Genomic DNA, 21,805 nt, shown 5'->3' with positions numbered 1-21,805 from the left:
TTTCGCTGAAATGCCATTCCGAAAACGTATTTCGCTAAAATGCCAATATAGAGCGCGCCATCACAACCACTTTGCCATTTTATCCATTTTCACCATTTTGGATATCATATTCTCTGCAAAGCGGCTTGAAAAGACGAGAATGCCCCTCCTTCTCCGACGACGAGTTCTCCCGTCGAGCTGTCCGACGATGCCACCCCGATCAACGACGCGTCCGACACCGCTGTCCCCTCCTCCACCGCCACCGCCTTCCCCTTCGCCATGCGGAGGACCTTCACACCGAGCTCATCGCACCGCGCCTTGAACGTCGCGTTGCCCACCCTCAGCCCGTCGTAGGAGAAGACGGTGACCGGGTGGCGGCGGCGGCGCCGCCGGCGACGCCGAGCTCGACGAGGTCGTACGCCAAGAGCAGCGCAAGCACGCCGCCCATGCTGTGGCCGGCGAGCATGACACTCACGTCCTCACCGCAGGAGAGGGAGGCGACGAGGCGGGACACCTCGCGAAGGAGTTGGTCGCGGCAGCTGTTGGCGCAGCCAAAGCGGCGCGTCTCGTTGGCGGAGGTGTAGATGTTGAGGAACCCCGACTCGACCTTCACGTCGCCACCGCCGCCGTCACCGCGACACGGGGGAGCTCCTGTGTTTGGCCATCCACTCGGCGGGGGTGACGGTGCCGCGGAACGAGACAAGCACGTCGCGCCGCCCGAGTCACCGCATCATCTCGTCGGTGGACACCGTGACGTACCCGGCCCAGCTGGCGCGTCCGCTGTTCGACGCCTCCATGCCCGGCACGGCGGCGTCCGACGATGAGTAGATGTACCTCGTCACCTCGTACCCGGCCCCGGCGTCCTCCAACATCCGGAGCTTGCCATACTTGCAGTTCATGTACCTCGGCAACGAAGGGTCCTCCTCCAACGCCGCGTAGCATGCGCCGATGAGCTCGCCGTACCGCGCCACCTCACCGCGGAGCACCGGGTAAAGTGGCGCGAGCATGCCGTCCCAGTCGCCGGAGCCCTGGACCTTCCTCTACATGCGGGTGATAGAGCCCACCGCCGCCGCCGCCGCCGTGGACCTCCTCGCCACGCTCATCCTCTTCCTCCCATGAACTGGATCGATCCCCTTTCAGCCAGCGAGCAAGGGCAATTTGGTCCCATCAAGCCGAAAATACAATTGAAAATGCACAAAATGGCCAAAATGGCAAAGTGGCGGTGAGTGCACGCTCATATTGGCATTTTAGCGAAACGCGATTTTGGAATGGCGTTCCAGTGAAACCGCATTTTGAAAGTGGCTAAATGTTCATTTTCTCGGCGGCGGCTTTAGGGCTCCAGGCCTGAGGCGGTGTGGCTCCACAGCGGATCGAGCCAGCGGCGGTGGCTCCCGGCGGAGGCGGCAACGGTGGTGGCGCTGCTCCACCGCGGATCGAGGTGGCGGCGGCGGCTCCCGGCGGCGGCGGTGGCGGCTTCGTCTTGGCGGTGTGCTCCACCGCGGGTTGAGGCGGCGGCGGCTGGGCGTGCTCCTTCAGTCCTCCCCCCGTCTCCAACTCCCCCCAAGACTGGTACTGTGGTTCACATCGTAGCAACTAGCAACGGATTCTTTGGTTCTTGATTTTCTTTTTCTTTTCTTGGGTGGCCAACCGGCGAGGTGCCTCGGAGGACACTCCATCGGCTGCAACGGCGAGGGTTCGGAGGACACCCAGCCACATCGCCACCTTCATCTAGCTGGGTTTCTCTCCCTCGTGAGCACAGGTATGATTTCCTCCATGAACCCTGTCTTGTTCATCTGTCTTGCTCGGTTTTGGTTTGATTTGTATATATAGTTCATGTCTCATTCAGGAGAAAGTTTCAAAAAGCTAAGAATGTCTGACTAATTAATAAGTACCCACCACTCACGGGAGAATACTAATATTGACAAGTTTGGTTATCAGCCTGAGAGATTTCGTTTCACCAGGGAGGAATTCATACTTTATTTTCTTTCTGCCAAACATTATGCGGTTAGGTGCACCAGCAGTCCAGCACAAGTGTCCACACTGACTTTAGAGGCAACCAGACAGAAATCAAGTTGTTGAAGAACATGGAACACCAGACTCAGATCCGGCAGAAAGTATACAAATTAACTGTAATTATATGTTACTATAACTATAACTAGCTAGACGGTTTTTGACCAACAGGATGGCACACATCTATAAAATGAGGTATCCGTACGATGTTTATATGAAGAGTAGCGTTCTCTTGCTGTAAGGCCTGTGAGGTACATATAACACCAGTATGAAGGCTGGTTTACCTCTCCCGGCCCTGCTGCTGGTGGTCCAACCAACTATGGCGGTTGCTAGCCATGGCGGAGACGGAGCTGCCTTTGTGGCTGCCCGACCAAGCTCTGTTCACAGTTCTCTTGATGACTCTGCCTATGGTATTCTCAACGATGGGGAGGGTGTAGGCGGAGGTGGTGGTGGCGAGCAAGGTGGTGGTTGGGCAAACGGAAGTGGATATGAAAGCAGATATGGAAACAGTTATGAGCAGGGGGCAGGTAGACGTGATGGTGCCGGGCTAGGTGAGGGTTGGGGGGGTCCAAGTGGATACGAAAGCACATATGGGAACAGTTATGGGGAGGCGGCAGACAGAGGTGATGGTAGCGGGCAAGGTGGGGGTGAGGACGATCGAAGTGGATATGGAGCCGCAAGCAGATGTGGAAACAATATGTATATATACTACATCTCTATCAAAATAGTTACATGTAATCTTTCTAATACTTATAATAAAACCTTGAAATCTGAAAAATACTAATCTATTATAAGAATAATACAATTGGATATACAAAAATGATATTGATATATCTGTAATTGAGAATTTTGTTGATGCATCTATGTTTTGTAGAAAAAATATCCTGAAAAATTAGTGCTCTGTGAAGGAAGCATATGCATATTAACTCTGAAATAGTTGAATCACTTAATTTTACATTGAAGTCACTAGCACAGAAATAGATCCAACAAACTGCTTTTGGGCCCAGTTATCGTAACATAACCGACGTAGTCGCATGCGCTCAAAACAGCATCCACACATATTTTCAAACCAATTCATTTGCAAAGCCAATCGTTTGTTACAAAATATAAACTGACTCAATTATGTCACAGCTTGTTTTGTTGTATTCCCCCTCCCTACCCCCACACCCTCACGAAGTATATGCGTAATGATTATGAGAACTTTTACAGTGCTTGAGAGGCACCACAGGTACCTCTTAAACCATTTAGTACCCATCATTGATTTCTAAAGGGTAAATTAGGAATAGGAACTAATATTAGCATGGGTTATTTAGTAATTCCTCAATCACCATCCCTTGGCTAGCCCAACATCTCTCTTTCTAACCCTAGTGAACAAGTGAACGAGGAGCAGGGGCGTGGCTTTACTGGCTTAGGCAGCGTGCGCGGCTGTGACTGGCGGGCACAGAGCGGTCGGCCGACTGGCGGGTGTTGAAATTATAAGCACATAATGATTTAATTTATTCCATAAATAAATCATGACATTACAGATGTAAACTAGATTGAACGCATCATTAGATCTACACATGTAAACTAAGTAGTAAAACATGAACAGATTAAATATGCGCAACATGTTGAACACGTATCGAGGTGGTGGAAAGAGCGGTTGCTCGGCAGGAACTACTCGCGGTTGCGAGCGTCGACGAAGGCGCGAAGCACGCGAGCGGAGAGGAAGTCGAGCCGTCGCGGACGAACAGGGAGCAGTCGTGCGAAGCGCTTCCCAAAAACCTTATTGCCGCCTTCTCCCGGTGCAGGACGTCGAAGGCAGAGATTCCGGAGACCTGCTCTCCCAATTGCCAGTGCACGTCGGTGAGCGGGATGGAGTAGTCTACGAGCGACGGCGCATTACAGAGTAGGAGGCAAACCCTAGATTGATTTCGCGTGTGTTGCGTGAAGGCGGCGGCTCGGTTTATATAGAAATAGGTCGCCTGATCAGGGCGCCCACGTAAACCGAACCGGATAAGTCGCACGTAACCTATCTGGACTCCACGCCGTTTTAACGCACCGGATTTTTCGGAATGTTTCCAAAACAAAACAAATCCTAATTTACCGCAGCAAAACAAAACTGCAAAAGGAGGCAACATCTGCGCTCTCCACCACACATGCTTCAAGTGGCTAGGAGGGCATCCTCCCTTTTAAGGAGGTCCCCCTCTCCTAGAATAAGTAAGGTGGTACTAAACTCCACATTCATGCCATCCCATGAGGTGGGCTTTTGTGATTTTCCAAAGAATTAATCTTTGAGTGGGCATTAGCCCATCTATTAATTCCAACAATCCCCCACCAAATCTCAAAATCCCACTGAGATTCGCCTTTTCCAATGTACTGCTTACATACCAGCGGTTCAATGGAGACCGATTAAGGTTGAACATCCACCTAGAACTCCAAGCTACACTTACTCACAACTTGAACAATGGAGTACGCCTTGAATTGCAAGTCTTGTGTAAGCAAGTTTCACTCAGAGTCTTATCTGGTACTAGACCGTCTGTAGACTACCCCTCGGGTGGAGCGTATAAGTCATACTCCTAGGTCTTTAGTAAGCTTCCTAGAAGATTCACCCAAAATCTCCATAGACTGTGACCAACAGTCAAGCTTACAAAGGTGAGTTCTTTCAAGAATGCTCTGCAGGACAGCATTTTTACTATTTAAAGCCAACAGAACTTATTAAGGCATAGCCAACCTACCTTGCAGCTCACGAGAGTACATGCATCTTCACTTAGATAGGGTATAGATTGGTACTCTTCTCTAGTTTACTAATGGTTTGTTCTTCCCAGGTTCTAATTCACGGGATCTCCGATCACATAGACTAGGTTACCACCATAGTATAACTCACATGTCTCTCAAACCCATCTCCTTTGATGCATTGTCTATCACATTTCGTGATAGTCCCTTCGTGAAGGGATCTGCCAGGTTTCTAGCTGTTTGGATGTAATCCAACGTTATAACTCCAGAGTTTCTCAATTTCCTGATAGACTTCAATCGTCTTTTCACATGTCTAGACGATTTCATATTGTCCTTAGAACTATTCACTTTGACAATTACCGTTTGATTGTCACAGTTAATAAGGATAGCCGGCACCGGTTTTTCAACAATAGGCAGATCCATTAATAGATCACGCAACCATTTTGCCTCAACAGTAGCAGTATCCAGTGCCGTCAGTTCTGCTTCCATGGTTGACCTCGTCAAAATGGTCTGTTTGCAAGACCTCCATGAAACAGCACCACCACCAAGTGTGAAGACATATCCACTAGTGGCTTTGATCTCATCCACATCAGAGATTCAGTTAGAATCACTATAACCCTCCAATACCGTAGGATACCCAGTATAGTGAAGCCCCAATTCCATAGTACCTTTCAGATAGCGCATTACTCGCTCAAGCACACGTCAGTGATCATCTCCCGGATTAGAGGTAAACCGGCTCAACTTGCTCACAGCAAAGGAGATATCAGGCCTAGTTGCACTAGCCAGGTACATCAGCGAGCCAATGATTTGGGAGTATTCCAATTGATTCCTAGTAATTCTCTTGTTCTTGCGAAGCAACAAACTAGGATCATAAGGTGTTGGAGAAGGTTTACTATCAATGTAGCCAAAGCGATTCAAGATCTTCTCAACATAATGGGACTGCAAGAGTGTAATCCCATTCTCACCTCTAATTAGCTTAATGTTTAAGATAACATCAGCTACTCCCAAATCCTTCATATCAAAATTTTGAGACAAAAATGATTTAACCTCATTTATCACCTCAAGGTTTGTCCCAAATATCAGTATGTCATCAACATACAAGCACAGAATAACTCCCTCACCCCCACCATGGCGATAGTACACACATTTATCTGCCTCATTGACTGCAAAGCCTGCAGATGTCTGTTTTGTCAGATTTCTCATGCCATTGCTTAGGATCTTGCTTCAGACCATATAAAGACTTCAACAATTTGCACACTTTGCCTTCTTGACCTTCAACTACAAACCCATCAGGTTGATCCATATAGATCTCCTCATCCAGCTCTCCATTAAGAAAAGCTGTCTTAAAGTCCATTTGATGAACGAGAAGACCATGTGAGGCTGCTAGGGAAAGTAGCACACGAATTGTAGTCAATCTAGCAACAGGTGAGTAAGTGTTAAAGAAATCTTCGCCTTCTTTCTGAGTATAGCCCTTAGCAACAAGCTGAGCCTTATACTTTTCAACAGTACCGTCAGGCCTAAGCTTCTTCTTGAACACCCACTTGCACCCCACAGGTTTATACTCATAGGGTCGCTCTGTCACCTCCTAAGTTCCGTTAGCGATAATGGAATCCATTTCACTACGGACAATCTCCTTCCAGTAGTCTGCATCCGGAGATGCATATGCTTCTGAAATTGACTTAGGTGTGTCATTCACGAGGCACACAGTGAAATCATCACCAAATGACTTAGCCGTCATTTGTGTCACATCCTGATTTTTGTTTCAGGATTTATAAATTATTTAATAAATTATTATTAGAATTTATATTAAATGTTCATTAATTTACAAGTGAAGTTAAATGTGGGAAATAAAATTTCCTAAATTTAAAGCATGGATGGAATTAATTTTTATTAAATTCTCCATGATTAAGTACACTCTCTGAAATTTTCTCGGATTTTTTGGAGCTCAATTCCTAAATGATACAAAGAACAGTTCAGTAATTATTTGATCATTAATGATCTAATTATAATTGTTAAGAGCTTTTCTTGTTTAAAAATCCTTAAATTATAAATTGTTGTTTAAAAGGAATTATTAGAAATGATCTTAAAAGCCTAAAAGAGAAGATCTAATTTTAATTTGCTAAATCTCAATATAAAATTGGGCTAGATAAAATTTTGTTAAATACTTCTCTTGAATCTTTAGTTCCTAGATTTTTCTGGGATTTATTTGAGCCAAGAAAGTATTTTTAATAAATGGAATTGCATTTCATGAATAATTTAAATTGAAAAAGGTTTTTAAAAGTCTCTTTTGGCTTTGGGCCGAAAGTCGGCCCAAAACCTTTCTCTCTCCCTCCCCGGCCTTGTCGGCCCAGCCCGCCGTCGCTCCTTCTCTCTCTCGGTGCCGCTGACAGGTGGGGCTCACCTGTCAGGGCTGTCTTCCTCCTCCAACCGTCGCCCGGCCGAACCCTAGCCGAGCCGCGCTGCCGCCGCCTTTCCAAATTCGCTCGCCCCTTTACCGATCCGGTGAAATCAATAGAGGGGAAATGATCTTCTCGATCTCCTCTACCTTTTCTCTTTTGGAATCATCGCCTAATTCGGTTTGAAAACTCGTGGATTCGATCTCGAATCGGATTCGTCTCTCTCTCCGAACCCTAACCTTTCCTTCGCGTCGCCGGTCGCCGTGGGCCTTCGCCGCCGCCTCCTTGCCCCTATAAAAGGACCCCCAAGCTCCCCTCTACCCGCAGCCACTCTCGCCTTCGCCCGCCGCCGTCTGTAGCGCCCTAGCCCCGTGAGCTTTTGCGCCGCCGTCGCCGCCGTTCGTCCAGCCGTGCGCCGCCGTCGCTCCGCTCGTCGTCGTCGCTCGAGAAAGCCGCCATCGGGATCGCCAAGCCGTCGTCGCTGTCGACCGCTGGAACACCATCGTCGTCGTCAAGCCGAAGGTCGTCGCCGCTTCTTCCTCGTCGCCGTTGCCGTCCGTTGATCTTCTGCCATTGTTTTGGTCACCGGTGAGTTCGCCGCGTCGCCCGCCTCGTTTTGGTGCTCTCCATTCGTGCCTCTGCGCCGTCGTTCGCCGGCGGGCATGCGTGCCCGAGTCGTCGGCGGTGATGACGTCACCGCTGACGTCATCGTCGTCGTCTCCCGTGGTCCGGCCGTGGACCGATAGATCTCGGCCGTTCGTTTTGGTTGGATCGATCTCGGCCGTTCGTTTCCGTGAGCCGCCGCCATGCACCCGGTCCACCGCGAACCCTAGCCGCTGACGCAATAATTCCCTTTTCCTTTTCAAAAATAATTCATTATTGCGTCATAATTCAATTAAAACCCATATAAGTGTTTTAATCCGATTTAATCTTTAAAAATTCATAACTAATTCATCTTAGCTCGGTTTTAGTTGGTTCAAGTCTCTAAATTTTTCTAAAATTGAGATCTACATGTTAAAAATATCCACATGTATGTTCATGCTTGTTTATGTGCTGTTTTGGTGTTTTTGCTCTTTTATGTTTAGATTCCGACGTTTCCGGAGAGTTCGTTTTCGCAGGAGAAGAATTTGAAGAGTTCCAAGGCCAGCAAGGAAAGTCACACAGATCCCAAACAACCCTTTGAGCATGTTGATCCCATTTAAAGCTATTGTTTCTATTCAACTATTGCATTTATTTTCGAATGTCATTGGGTGGAATTAACCTATTGTTTGTTATAGCACTTTCGTTCTTGATTACTTTATTCCTTGATACCTTGGGTTATTATAACTTGACTAGTTGAGCTTTATATATTGGTTCAGCTAGATATTAGATATGATTGCTTAGCCATGCTTAGAAACATTAGCACACTATTGGGATAACTTATGACTCACTATTATTTAATGATGGCTTAATGATAGTTCACGATGGTCAATCGTGATTGGTTAATTAATTAAATTGGTAATTAAAATATGATTAATGGTGGGTTGTGAGCACATGGTTTTGAAGGTCGTGCTCATGGCAATTAAGGACCGGTTCACGAGCTACTATTTTGAAACATTAACCGTGCCAACCACAAGCCAGCGTGGGCAACGGCTTTACCTTTTGTATAGCATGGTTCATTGCGGAGCACCAGACTGAGAAGTGGCGGAGATAAGCCCACGGGGGTCGCTGGGGAGTCCATGCCTTGTTTTATAAGGGGTTGATTATGATCCAGGAATGGTGCACTGTGGTGAGTTGTGTTGTGCAGAGGGTATTGTCACAGCCTCTATTCGGGTACTTTCCAGTATCGCGACGCATGGTAGACATGATGTTGAGGCTGTGTCTTGTGGGTACAGTGGTACACCTCTGGCCAGAGTAAAACTATTCGAATAGCCGTGCCCGCGGTTATGGGCGGGTTGAGCAATGTTTTTCGTGATTAGTCTCACACCTCTCACAATAATTATTGATGCTATAACTGGTAATAATTTGTTTAGCTCCTGGTTTGGAGTTAGATCTGTACAACCAGGTATGGTTGTTCAGAATGGTTGGGCCTGAGCAGCATGGGCGTGTTGTTCAGTGTTGATTAAAATTAATGATTAAAGTATTCTTCTGTTTTATTACTCTTAAATGTTTGCTAAATGCTGCTTTTGCAAATGAGCCTATATTATGCCATCCTTTGGTATCCTTGTGCACTTGCATATTTGCTGTGTGGCTTGTTAAGTATGTCATATGCTCATTCTTGCAATAATCAATCAACCTCAGTTGAAGAAAAATGATCCAGAAGGAGAAGACGTTTGGCTTATACCCCAGTTGAGTTGCCTGTGGGAGTGGAGCTGAAGCCATCGCTAGACCGTTAATTCCGCTGCTGTTTTTCTTTTCTTTTGTAAGTATGTAACGTTATTATTATGATGGATTTGTATATTAAATTGTCAGTTTGTGTACCTCGGCTGATTCCTGGACGAGGATTTTATGCACAAATTAGTTCGGAAATTATTAGTGAATTTCCGGGTGTGACAAGTTGGTATCAGAGCCATCTTGACTGTAGGATAAGCCAAATGGTCAAACCTTAAGGACTAATTTTCCGAAAACATGATTTGTGAAAATTTTCCTTTCTTCCTTCTCTAGAATTCTCTATAAATCATTTTATCATCCTCTCCCCTCCTGCTTTCAACTTGAGTAGTTCTGAAACTAGTTGTTGAAATTAGAAGATGTTGATGTGGTCAACTTATGGAGGTCAGTCAAGTGGATCGAGGAAGGACCGAAGTGCCAAGTGGTCAAGATGGAATGAAGTTTGGATCCTACCTTAGAACCTATGCCGCCAAACTATCCTTGAAGAATAGTTAGTAGGGTAGAACGTTTGTTGCTTGTTTGTGTGTAGGTATGGTTGCATTCCCGTCATTGGTGGGGTTCAATGATGAGCGTGTAACTATACTAGGTTGTTTGCTTAATCAACTTGAACAATATAATGGTCTACACACATCAGATCAGTGTTAACCTGGTTAAGGTCTTGTCTTTAGTGTAACCCTTATCCTCCTATCTTCTCTAATCTGCAACAGATGGTGAACACTCGCGCCAGTGGAAGTGGAAACAATAACAATGAAGGGAACCCAACTCTTGCTCAAGTTCTGGCTCAACAGACTCAGTTAATGAACATGATGATACAGCAGATGTAGAACCAGCTCAACCAAGGAAACAACAATGCTCCACCGCCGCAGAACAAGCTAGCTGATTTTCTTCGTGTGAGGCCGCCCACCTTTTCTAGCACTACCAACCCAGTGGAAGCAGGTGATTGGTTGCACAATATTGAGAAGAAGTTGGAATTGCTCCACTACACAGATCAGGAGAAAGTCGTGTTCGCTTCACATCAGTTGCAAGGACCTGCTTCAGAATGGTGGGATCATTTCCGGATGAACAGAGCAGGAGGACAACCAATCACTTGGGAAGAGTTTACAAAAGGATTCAACAAGACACATATACCTGCAGGAGTTGTTGCTTTGAAGAAGCGTGAGTTTAGGGCATTGAAGCAAAAGGATCATACCGTGGCAGAGTATCTTCATGAGTTCAATCGTCCGGCACGTTATGCTCCAGAAGATGTGTGTACTGATAAGGAAAGGCAGGAGAAGTTCTTGGAAGGTCTGAAGGATGAACTGTCAGTTACGTTGATCTCCCATGACTATGTTGATTTTCAGCAGCTGGTTGACAAAGCAATTCGACTTGAAGACAAGAAGAACAGGATGGATAACTGTAAAAGGAAAATGACTGTATTCCAGGAGGCACAGGGTAGTAGCCAGAGGCAGCGTATCAAGCCACTCCAAATTGGTGAACCTTCTTCCGCTGGTCAAGGACAGTCGCAACAGTTGAACATCGGTGGTGAGATCAAATCAGAAACTAATGAAAGCAATGAAGTTAACATCGAGCAAGCTAATCAGCTGGTGGAAGTTCAGCAGGACCAGTCTCAAGAGAATAACAGTAGTGGAAGGGAGCAGCAGGTATGTTTCAACTGTTACAAGCCAGGCCACTTTGCAAGAGAGTGTTCGAAGCCAAAGCCTCAGCAGCCGCAAGTAAACAACATTGTCGTCACAGGAGCCAATGCAGTGCCAGTTGCGTCTTCAAGAGTTGCCTCTTCAAGTGTTACCGCTCAGCCACCAGTTTCAAAGCAGCAGTAGTTTTCTTTAAAGCCTTAGAATAATTATCTGAGTTATGGAATAATAAGGTAGACTGCAGTTTACCTATGCCCTTTTCTTTCTAGCCGTTCTGAATCTCGGGACGAGATTCTTTGTAAGGGGGGTAGATTTGTCACATCCTGATTTTTGTTTCAGGATTTATAAATTATTTAATAAATTATTATTAGAATTTATATTAAATGTTCATTAATTTACAAGTGAAGTTAAATGCGGGAAATGAAATTTCCTAAATTTAAAGCATGGATGGAATTAATTTTTATTAAATTCTCCATGATTAAGTATACTCTCTGAAATTTTCTCGGATTTTTCGGAGCTCAATTCCTAAATGATACAAAGAACAGTTCAGTAATTATTTGATCATTAATGATCTAATTATAATTGTTAAGAGCTTTTCTTGTTTAAAAATCCTTAAATTATAAATTGTTGTTTAAAAGGAATTATTAGAAATGATCTTAAAAGCCTAAAAGAGAAGATCTAATTTTAATTTGCTAAATCTCAATATAAAATTGGGCTAGATAAAATTTTGTTAAATACTTCTCTTGAATCTTTAGTTCCTAGATTTTTCTGGGATTTATTTGAGCCAAGAAGGTATTTTTAATAAATGGAATTGCATTTCATGAATAATTTAAATTGAAAAAGGTTTTTAAAAGTCTCTTTTGGCTTTTCAGAACTCGACGTTCGCCCTCCTTGCTATTCAGGTCCTCTTCAGCTTTTCAGAGATGAGCTCTGTACCCGTCCAAGCGGGCAAGGGTTGTCCATTCGGCACTGCAGTGGGCCGAAAGAGCCTGACAATAATAAAAAGGGAGGAGGCAAACATCTATGAATATGAAAACGCGAAGAACAAACGCATGAGGCGAAAAGAACTCATACCCAAATGAGCAAGCTCTTTGTCGCTGTACATCCTTCGCCGAACTCGTTAAGCTCGGTGAAAGGACTCGGGCCGCCTGATGGCGAAACTATCTGAACAAACCCATACGACAAAGGGGGCGATCTCGGGCCGAGTTTCAAAATCGGTGGAGACAAACTATGGGACGGTAAGAGACATGTCAGAAACAGGTGTCTCACCGACGGGGGCCTCGCCTTCCCGGTGGTGAAGAGGGGACAGCAGGACTACCATCCGATCGACGCCAAAGACATTCGCCACAGCCATTTGGAGAGCATCGGCCGAACCAGCAGCGGTGGCCAAAGCACTACCACCGATCGGCCGGTCGACATCGCTGGAGGCTGGGGGCGTCGAATGCCTTTTCGTCAGAGCGGTGTGTTGAGTCGAAGGATGGGTGGCCGGCGAAGTGGGCATCTCCTGAGAGGATGCCTCACTATCAAAGAAGCCACCAGCTATCCTTACTACACCGATGCGTCTCTTCTGACCAGCCGAAGCGCCTTTCTTGGATGCCAAACTAGCAATGGTCAAAAGGGCTTTCGCCCCAACAATGTCGTGCGGTTGGATAGGCAACGCGCTTGAACCAGCACCAGGCTTCGTATGGTCCGGGCTAGGGGTATAGCCGGCGATCCAGCTTTGTCCTCTGACCCCCCCTCCCCTTCACCCTGATCATCACCATCAGCGTCGGAATTGGCGACAACCTTGGTGATCCGTCAAGTCTTTGCTTGGCTGCCTGCTGCCGCCTTCACCACAGACCATTTCCGCTTCTTAGAAGTCCCGGCGTCGTCGTCGGTTTTTGCTGGATTCGACCGAGCCGGCAACTTCCCTTCATAAACTCGGTTCGCCCACCCGTCCACGAGCCGCTGAAGCATTCGGCCATATTCAGGGGCCATTAGAACCCCAATCATCTTCGCCGCTTCATTTTCGGCGTCTTCTAGCGAGCGAACTAAAGGGCAAAAGAAAGGGAAAAATGATAAGGCACAGCTGCGCGAAACAGGATACAAGCGAGTGAAAACAAGGGAACAATGAAGATAAACTTACGGTTGGAACCAGGAGGAAGGACCAAATGGGGAAAGCCGAATAACTCTTCGTCCTCCTTCACTCCGATCCTCCAGTCTTGTGCCAGAGGGGCGATTTGCAGCATGCAAAACTCCTTACATAGGTCTCGAGTGCTCAAACCGTGAGCGACCTTGCAAAGGAGTACAAGCCGGGACTCCAGCATCCAATTAAGCTCCACAATGGGCTTCACCACAATGGAAATTGGTGAGCGACGAAAGCGCAACTTGTTCGCCTTATCGTTGTTGGCCGGATAGGGGTTGTTGATGTAGAACCACTTTTGCATCCAGTGCCGGTCCCACTTCATCATCACCACAGGAACCAGCCAAGCGTCCGAACGTTCCGGCCGAAGATTGAAATTGACGCAGCCAAAGATGGTCTTCTTCGGTCCAGCAGGAGTGTGAACATCTTTCGTCGTCGCGCAGCACGAGAATAAAATGGCAAAAAATTCCGCTGTGGGGTGAAAGACATCCAGGCGAACACGACGAGCTTTACAAAGGCCGAAGGGCTAAGCTGTGGAAGCTTAGCCTCATACATCTCCAAGACGGCCGGTAGAAAGTTGTCACAGGGAAGGCGAAGCCCCGCGTCGAAGAAAGAAGTGAAGACAACTGTTCGCCCATCCAAGGGCGAAGGGACAACGTGTTCACCGACACAGAAGGCTTGCCGCTCCGAAAGAGCGCCGGTGAGCACAAGCTCGGCAATGTCGGAATCTTCGACTAGCGACTTGCCGAGGTAGCATGATCAGCCTTCGCTCAAATTGCCGGGGTCTTCGCCTGTCGCTCCAGCCTTTCCAGGTTTCCAAGGCGCCATGGGAGCAATGGCGAATAGACACAGAGGAGGTGGCCGAAAGGCAAGGCCCATGAAGCAAAGAGGACAAGAAGGCAAAAGCGAAAAGCGTCGAGGCGAACTACAGGAGCGTTGAGAGCAGTGAAAGCGAGAGAAGAACGACTGCGGTAAAAATGCCTGAGAGGGAGTTGAAGGCAACTTGGGCGGGGGGTTATATAACCCGATTCGTGTGCCATGTGGTGCCCTAAAAGGGACGCAATGGTAACTTCCCATATACGAGGGCCGAACAGGAAAGGCTGAATGAGTAGTGAAGAAACAGCCCAATACCAGGCCCGCCACACCGCGATTTGGCCCACGAAGGCAAAAGGGGGCGAAAGATCTCGTAAACCGGGGGAGAAAACGCCAAAATTTTTTTCTTAACCAACTATTAACTGTTGTAGGGTGTTTTAAGGTTTCGGTAGGAACATCGGCTGAAAGGGGGCGCCTCATGCCATACCACATATCTTTGCACGGTCTCGGCCGAAGCTCCCTACTCACCCTTGCCCGTGGGGGCTTTTTGGAGAAATATCATGAGTGCCTTCGCCCGAACCTATCGAAACCACTAAGGAGCTGCAAAACGGCGCGAAGCCAACTCTGGATAAAGGCGGAGCCCATGGCGAAGCACGAAGGCAGAGCCCATGGCGAAGCACGAAGAGGAAGTCCATTGGCGAAGCAGGGATGCACCTTCGCAAGGGCCCGACCCGAGTAGGTTGTTCGCTACTTCCATGGGCCGGGCCAAAGAGGCTGTTAGGAGGCCCACAACTCAATAGACGTTGGTTACCCCTGTAAATGTCACCATCATGAGGGCATTTATGTAAGATCCCCTATAAACAATAAACCCTAGAGGGTTCCAGTCAAAAAAATAAAAACCCTAGAGGGTAACAGCTTGTACAAGGGCTATAAATAGCCCCCTAGGGCCAAGTAATAGGGGATTCCAAAAAATGTTATTAAGTCAATACTACTTTACTGTTCAAAACATCCATCCAAGTCCCACGTCCTTCAACGTGACGCAGTTGTGATTCGACAACATACATGTTCGCAAGTGGTTCCTTAAGGAATTATATACGTTCCATCGCAGACCGTCGCCGCGTGGCCTCCGGCCGTGGCATCACATTCTATGAACGGACACCATCCAGGTGATCATTGCCTGTTCACCGTTGGTTCCTTTCACACCCGTCTACAAGTGTTCAGTTTCATTTGTGGCCAAAACGTCCAATTCAGTCATCCGTTTCCGATTTTGTTTCATGCAAATTCATTTGCTCTCCACCATTGATCTATAGCACCTAGGTTTGCATTCGTAGCTTTGATTTGGGCAGTAGATCATGGTGCATTGTATGTTGCACCCTCTGTTTCAGAATCTGTTGTAGCTGCTCCCCATCAAAAATAAGAAAATAGAATAATTGAGGTCAGTCGTCCCTGGCCCCATATACTGCACATGACCCTTGACAAACGTGGATTCTAACTAGCTATAGCCACACATAATATACATACAAAACGGCTCCATTTTTTTATTGACAAAATTGCATGAAAGGGCATCAATTCAATACATGTACTAAGTCAAAATTACTGTTTAGAGACGAGGAGAAAGCTGACTGAAGAGAAACAAACGTAAGTAGGAACAAAAAATGCATCAGTTTACTTCCAGAACTTTTGCTTTTGAAAAGCATATAATGTCGGCTAGTCAGGGGAGTGGATAAAAATGGACTACTTTGATGAAAACGGGGGCAAAAAAAGCTTAATGTGATGTATGTTGTGCAGTAGAACAAAGTTCCATTTTTTCTAAGAGAAGGTATTTTTTCTAAGCATGAATCAAACAACGGGGCCTTTGTTTAACCTGCGAGTTATTCAGCTCATTTTTCCTGCCAAACATTATGCAGTTAGGTGCACCAGCACTAGCGTACATTTTTTCCACTAACTTGCAGGCAAGCTGGCCGGTAAATGAAGTCGTTGCAGAACTTGGAAAAGACCAGACCAGCTGAGTTGGCTGGAAATACAAATTCACTACAATGCATGAGTTGTAATTAAGTAGATGGTTTTTGACTTACAGGATGACACACATTTATAAATGAGGCCTTCGTGCATGTCTTTATATGAAGGGTAGAGTTCTCTTGATGACAGTCGGTGAAGTACACATATAATTAATATCAGTATGAGGGCTGCTGGTTTGCATCTCCCAGCTGCTCTGCTGCTGCTGGTCCTACTGACTATGGCGGTTGCTAATCGCGGTGGAGTTAGAGACGCAGCTGTAGCCATCCCCACAGAAGGATCTGTCAACGGTGGTCCTGATGGCTATGGTAAAATTGGTGGTAATTATAGGGGCGGGGCGGATGGAGGTGGATACGGATACAGCGGTCAGGCGGGCAGCGCAGGCGGAGGTGGATCCTGCGGATATGGTACATATTACCTCGCTGATCAAATATTGGACAGTGCAGCTATGTTTTCAATAAATCCTACAAGCACATAAAAGTAAAACATAGCGATATAGTACAGAGGTGTATGCGTGTCCGAGATAATTAAGTTATTCCTCCATTTTTTTTTATGTTGGTTATTGCGGGTTGTTAGGATGGAATGGCTCACTAGAAGCTCAAGTGGTTAGGGTGATTAGTTTCTTTGTTTTGTCAAATTTCATCAGTCCCAAATAAAAAGACATTCTAGGTTGTTTAGAGATTATGATTTAAAAAAAGAAAAGAAAAGGTATTCTAGGATGTTTAGAGATTAAGATTTGAGAATAAAAGACAATATAGCCCTAATTAAATAATGTACGGCTGAAAGAAGGAGGATATATGGTTGTGGTAAGGATGGGCAGATATTTCAAAAGGCGGTGATTAATGTATCGAGTAATGCATTAGCTAGAGTGATAATTTTGTTGCGATAAAATTGGAATCCTAAGTGACAATATTTTTCCGATGGAGAAAGTAGTTAACATGAGAGTTTAGGCAGTGGATTCGGAAGCATGATGATATAGTGTAAGGGAGCAAACTCCTTATTCTTTTACTGAAAGCTTAAAGATAGCCCTGGTACGGTAGAAGGTAACGCTGGGGTTACCAGCTCAACATTACAGCACCCCACAAAACAAACTTCAACATCAAACTCGACAAAAGATAGAAAAAGAGGTGTAGCCTGCTGGTTACTTAACAGGTCCAAGGCCTTAACCTAATTAAAGTCCTAAACAAGAACTCTGCTCGAAGTACCTCCACGACGCTTGCCCCATTTCTGTGTACTCTTTGTCACATTCCCATGCTACATGCAGAGAACACCACCATCGGCTTCCCTTATGTGTAATGGTTGCTAAGTTTTGTGTACTGAATCTACGGAGTATAAATATATATGTAAATACAATAATTTATTTTTGAGATCTTTGGATAAAAATTACATTATATGTAATGAGCAGGAGTTATTTTTATACAAAAAATACGCAGATCTGAACTCTAACTATTGCATTGTGAATCTTAATTTGTTTCTTTGTTATTCCATCCGCAGATGACCGAAGTTATAATCCTTCGAGAGCACCTTGTTCCCCTGATCACCGTCTGCCACCTCCTTGCAATCATCTGCCATGTCCTTAAAATAGAGTGGTCACCTTTAAAAAACAAACATGTCTAGCTTTCTAACCTACGAATACAAAGTGTTGCATGTTACTCTCTTTGACTGTTTCATCTACGACAAACATCCATGATATCTATGAACTCTGATGGTGTGATAAGTTATTTGTTTTCGACTCAATACATAATATATAAATATGGTGTGTTGGACTTCTATGGTCAAGATTATGTTGTTCTAGCATTTCACCAGCTAGCTAGTTAGTACCAAAACGATGTCTGTTAGTTGGTTATGTATTATGTCTTTTATATTAGTGCTAGCTACATCAGGACTTGTTTATAGATAGAACAACACAATTCGATTACTAACCAAGGGTCACGTTTTTGGTATGGGGGAACAAATAAATGAAAGACTTTCTAACAAATAATTCAACACCGTTCATGGGATTGAGAATTTATTTTATCCTAGAAATATGCTAGTGTGTTGGAATGGTTTACAAAAGAATGATAATGAGACGATGGCAATGGTTTACAAAAGAACGATGATTGAGGGTTTGTCAATGTCCGGCTATAATTCACGTGAATGCCATATGAGGCTCACAGTATTTATCGCTATTACAGTCAGGGTCATCACATGTAAAACTCGTCATCACAAAGTTGCTTTACTTCTTTAATGCAGTTCCATATAAGGTCATTGATAATGAAAAATTAGGTTTTTTTCGTTTATTCTTGGCATAGACTTCTTTTTGAATGGAATTCTTGGCATAGACTTGCCAACTTGAAATGTTCTTCCCTTTACCTTATGGTTCATATCTTGCCTCAAATAATAGCACTTAGTCTATTGCATTTACATCAATTTTGGTCATCTGAGAGGCACATGCCCATTCTACAGGGTTACCTAAGGAATTGTGTTCACCCACAATGGTCGATCATCAAGAGATATTGTTAACGGCAGAATTTGACAATTTTTCTTAATCAATGCTTGTTGAAAAGGAGAATTGACACCATGCTTATAGCAGTTGCGGTTGGAAAGCGTATCGAATAAGAGTTCTGTAGGATCGAATCACAATAACTAAGCCAACCAGAGGGGGTGAATGGTTGGTATACCCAAATCCCGAAAACTTTTAGCGAAAATAAAAGTTACCCTCGAAGTCGATGGATCGCGGTCTGACCGAAGGTATTGCGCCGGTCTGACCGACTGAAGAACGTCGATCTAACCGATGTAGATCGATCGGTCGAACTGCCGAGAACGCCTGCCGCCAACTCCTGTCGCCGCCGGTCTGACCACCGCGATGCCGCCGGTCTGACCGCCGGTGTGTCGCCGGTTAGACCGCCGAAGCCCGGTGAAACATAAATCGAAGAACTCTAAAAGTAGATGACGACTTTATTAATTCTCTCTGTGTTTACAAAGTGCACTAACAGCACTCCTTACAAAAATTTCGACTAAACTTGAAACCCTAACTCAAAACTCAACTCAATTGCTCTCTAAAGTGATACCGGGAAGCCTCACGCTCCCCCTCTATTTATACATGAGGTAGGCAGCCTAAAGCCACGAACCAAACTCATACTAAGAGTCCTAAAAACCTTAGGAAACCCTCTAGTACAAAAAAAAACTTTACATAACCAATCGTACTGTTGATGTAAAACACGAGGCCTGAGAGATCTGCTTAACTCCAGTGCAGGTCCAAAGCTCGCCTTCGGGTGTGTTAGCGTGCTAGTTGATTTGATCCTGCAATCAACAAGAAATAGAAACAAAGAGATCGCGGTTAAATCTATAAATGATAGCCGATCGGCTAAGTGCCTATGACATATCATTTATCTTTGAGCCGATGTCATATGTGAATCGATCGGCGACTATAAATAGATAATAAAGAACTAAACCTACTCGATCGGCTGTAGATATTACCAATATATAGTTCTTATATCGATATATATTTAAATCAAGTGATTGGGATAGATCGGTCGCCAAGCCGAGACAGTATAAATCACTTGGATCGAAATATATATTAATAACAGGACTATATATGTTTATAGCATAGCCGATCATAGAGATCTAGCATGTATCGGCTAATATTCCGATACTACTCTATATCAGGATATTAAAACAAGTATAATATATCAAACAAAAGCTTAATATACTTAAATGCAATAAGATCTGACATAAAGGGCGGATTTAACATGTCACTGAAGCATATCGAGCGAATATGGTTAAATTAGATAAAATCGGCTGAAACTCCGATACTACCGTAATCGCCAACCAGAAGGCAGGCTAGAGATTGATATTCTAAGCATGACTTAATAGATCAAACTCAACTGATGCAGCGTTAAGTATGAAAAGAAGAACAATATCTAGACAATCAAGTTGCTGGAAGTTTCATAGAGTGGTGGATATCTTATATAATCTAAATCAACATCAAAATCTAACCTAATCGGCTGCCCTCTACTAATAGATGTTAGCCGATTGTAGGTTAGATAGTGATATTGCCAGAGATTATGTATGATATATGATAACTCAACGAATTACGTAAACAAGATTAGAGTATCATAAAGATGGAAGCACTAATCCCGATAACACAAGCCATCATAACAAGTTTTACCTTTTGTTGAAGATCGAAACCGATGCAGCTCAACCTGAAAGCAAGAATTCGTCGAAATAAAACTAAAGCAAAAAGGTGGCGATGCGCCGAAATTGTATTGAACGTGTGTGTCTTTAATTACATAGGGCTCGGGTCTATTTATACCCGAGAATTACAAGATATGTCTATACCGGATACGACTATTATCTCTAACAAACTCTAAGATACCACAAGTCTTTACGGCAGACTTTTGCCCAAGCATATATCTAATGAAATTACATTAAATTTCCTAATTAATAGATACAATTGCCTTCCCAGGACACTATCCATGCGTGGCAATCATCTTGAAGCACCTCAACCCAACCCGATGTCGTACACCAAGTCGTATTGTTGGAATCGGCTGCATCACCTAACCAAGTCTGACTCCAACTCAGCCGATCCAATCGTAGCCGATCCGGACTTCAGCCTATTCTTACTCTGTTTCCGCGACAATCTTTATCTTCAATCCCGCTTCAATCTGATCTTCATCTCCGATACTGATATTACCAAATTTGGTCGTTAACACATGCCCCCCAAGTCCGGAATATTCGGTAATGTTTCGGATTTGCCACATATCGACTCCGAGCAAGTTTCGCACTCCGCCATTTTCCGACCATTATCCTCAGTGCTTTAAATACTAAATGCCGCCCTGAAAAATCTTTATCCCGTTACTTCCGTTTTCACCGCCGAAGCCAACCTTGTCCTCTTCTTCTCCGGCAATTTCTCCGACGCACAAGGAGATCCCAGGCGACTTCATCTCCGGCCAGATCTCCACCCGCGACGATGTCTTCTTTTGCCAACCCGTCTGCCACGCTGTCAGCTGAGTACGCTGAGGTAAGTTCCCATCGGTTAGATGCCCTTTCTCAGCATCAGACCGATCTTCCAACACCTCATCTTGTTTTCTTCTTCTTGGTTCTTTTGGATTTGCAGCATCTTTCCAACCTAGTTGCAATTCCCAACCTGTCGCACGAAAATTACTACTTTCTCGGCCCAGTTGGCAACCCTGATCCCACCGAGTTCGTTATTGGCGAAACCAATAGGATTCCTTTCAGACTGACCAACCCAGATTTAGGTCACTGGAGAAACACTTTCAAATCCTGGCCATCTCTCGAGAAAACCTCACCCAAGAAAAGTTGGATCACATGGTTCAAGCGCATGTCGGCTAGCAAAAGAGTTCATTGGGATGAAATCGGAATCAGCCAAGCACTTCATCTCACCATAGCCAACTCATCTAAAGACGAGCCCCTAATGGCAGCTGCCTCCTATTTTTGGTCCAACACCTTCAATGCCTTCTTGTTCAATCAAGGGCCGATGACTCCAACTCTCATAGATATCATGATTACGGGTCTGGACGTCACCTCATCGGCTAACCCTATGAGCTTGAACACGAAGAATCAATATGACTTCAGGACCAAGAGCATAGGCGGCTGGTCAGGCTATGTAGCAGCATATATGGGCCAAGGTTCTGTCACTCCTCGAGAACATGTAGCTTTTCTGCTAATGTGGCTAGAAAAATTCCTCTTTTGTGGATCAAGCTGTGGCCCTACAACCAGCTGGCAGTTCGTAGCCGAAGCCTTGGAGACAAAGA

The 21,805-nt window shown here is 45.1% G+C and overlaps 1 pseudogene; it reads right to left on the bottom strand.

The window, feature by feature from the left end:
• On the bottom strand, nucleotides 1-6,442 carry LOC107279370 (phospholipase A1 EG1, chloroplastic/mitochondrial-like; annotated as a pseudogene).
• Between the last annotated feature and the right edge of the window lie 15,363 nt (nucleotides 6,443-21,805).

The sequence above is a fragment of the Oryza sativa genome, chromosome 11, assembly GCF_034140825.1.
Source record: "Oryza sativa Japonica Group chromosome 11, ASM3414082v1".
In the NCBI taxonomy this organism is placed as follows: Eukaryota; Viridiplantae; Streptophyta; class Magnoliopsida; order Poales; family Poaceae; genus Oryza; species Oryza sativa.
Note: the sequence above shows the minus strand (reverse complement) of the source record. Positions and strands in the feature narration are given on the sequence as shown.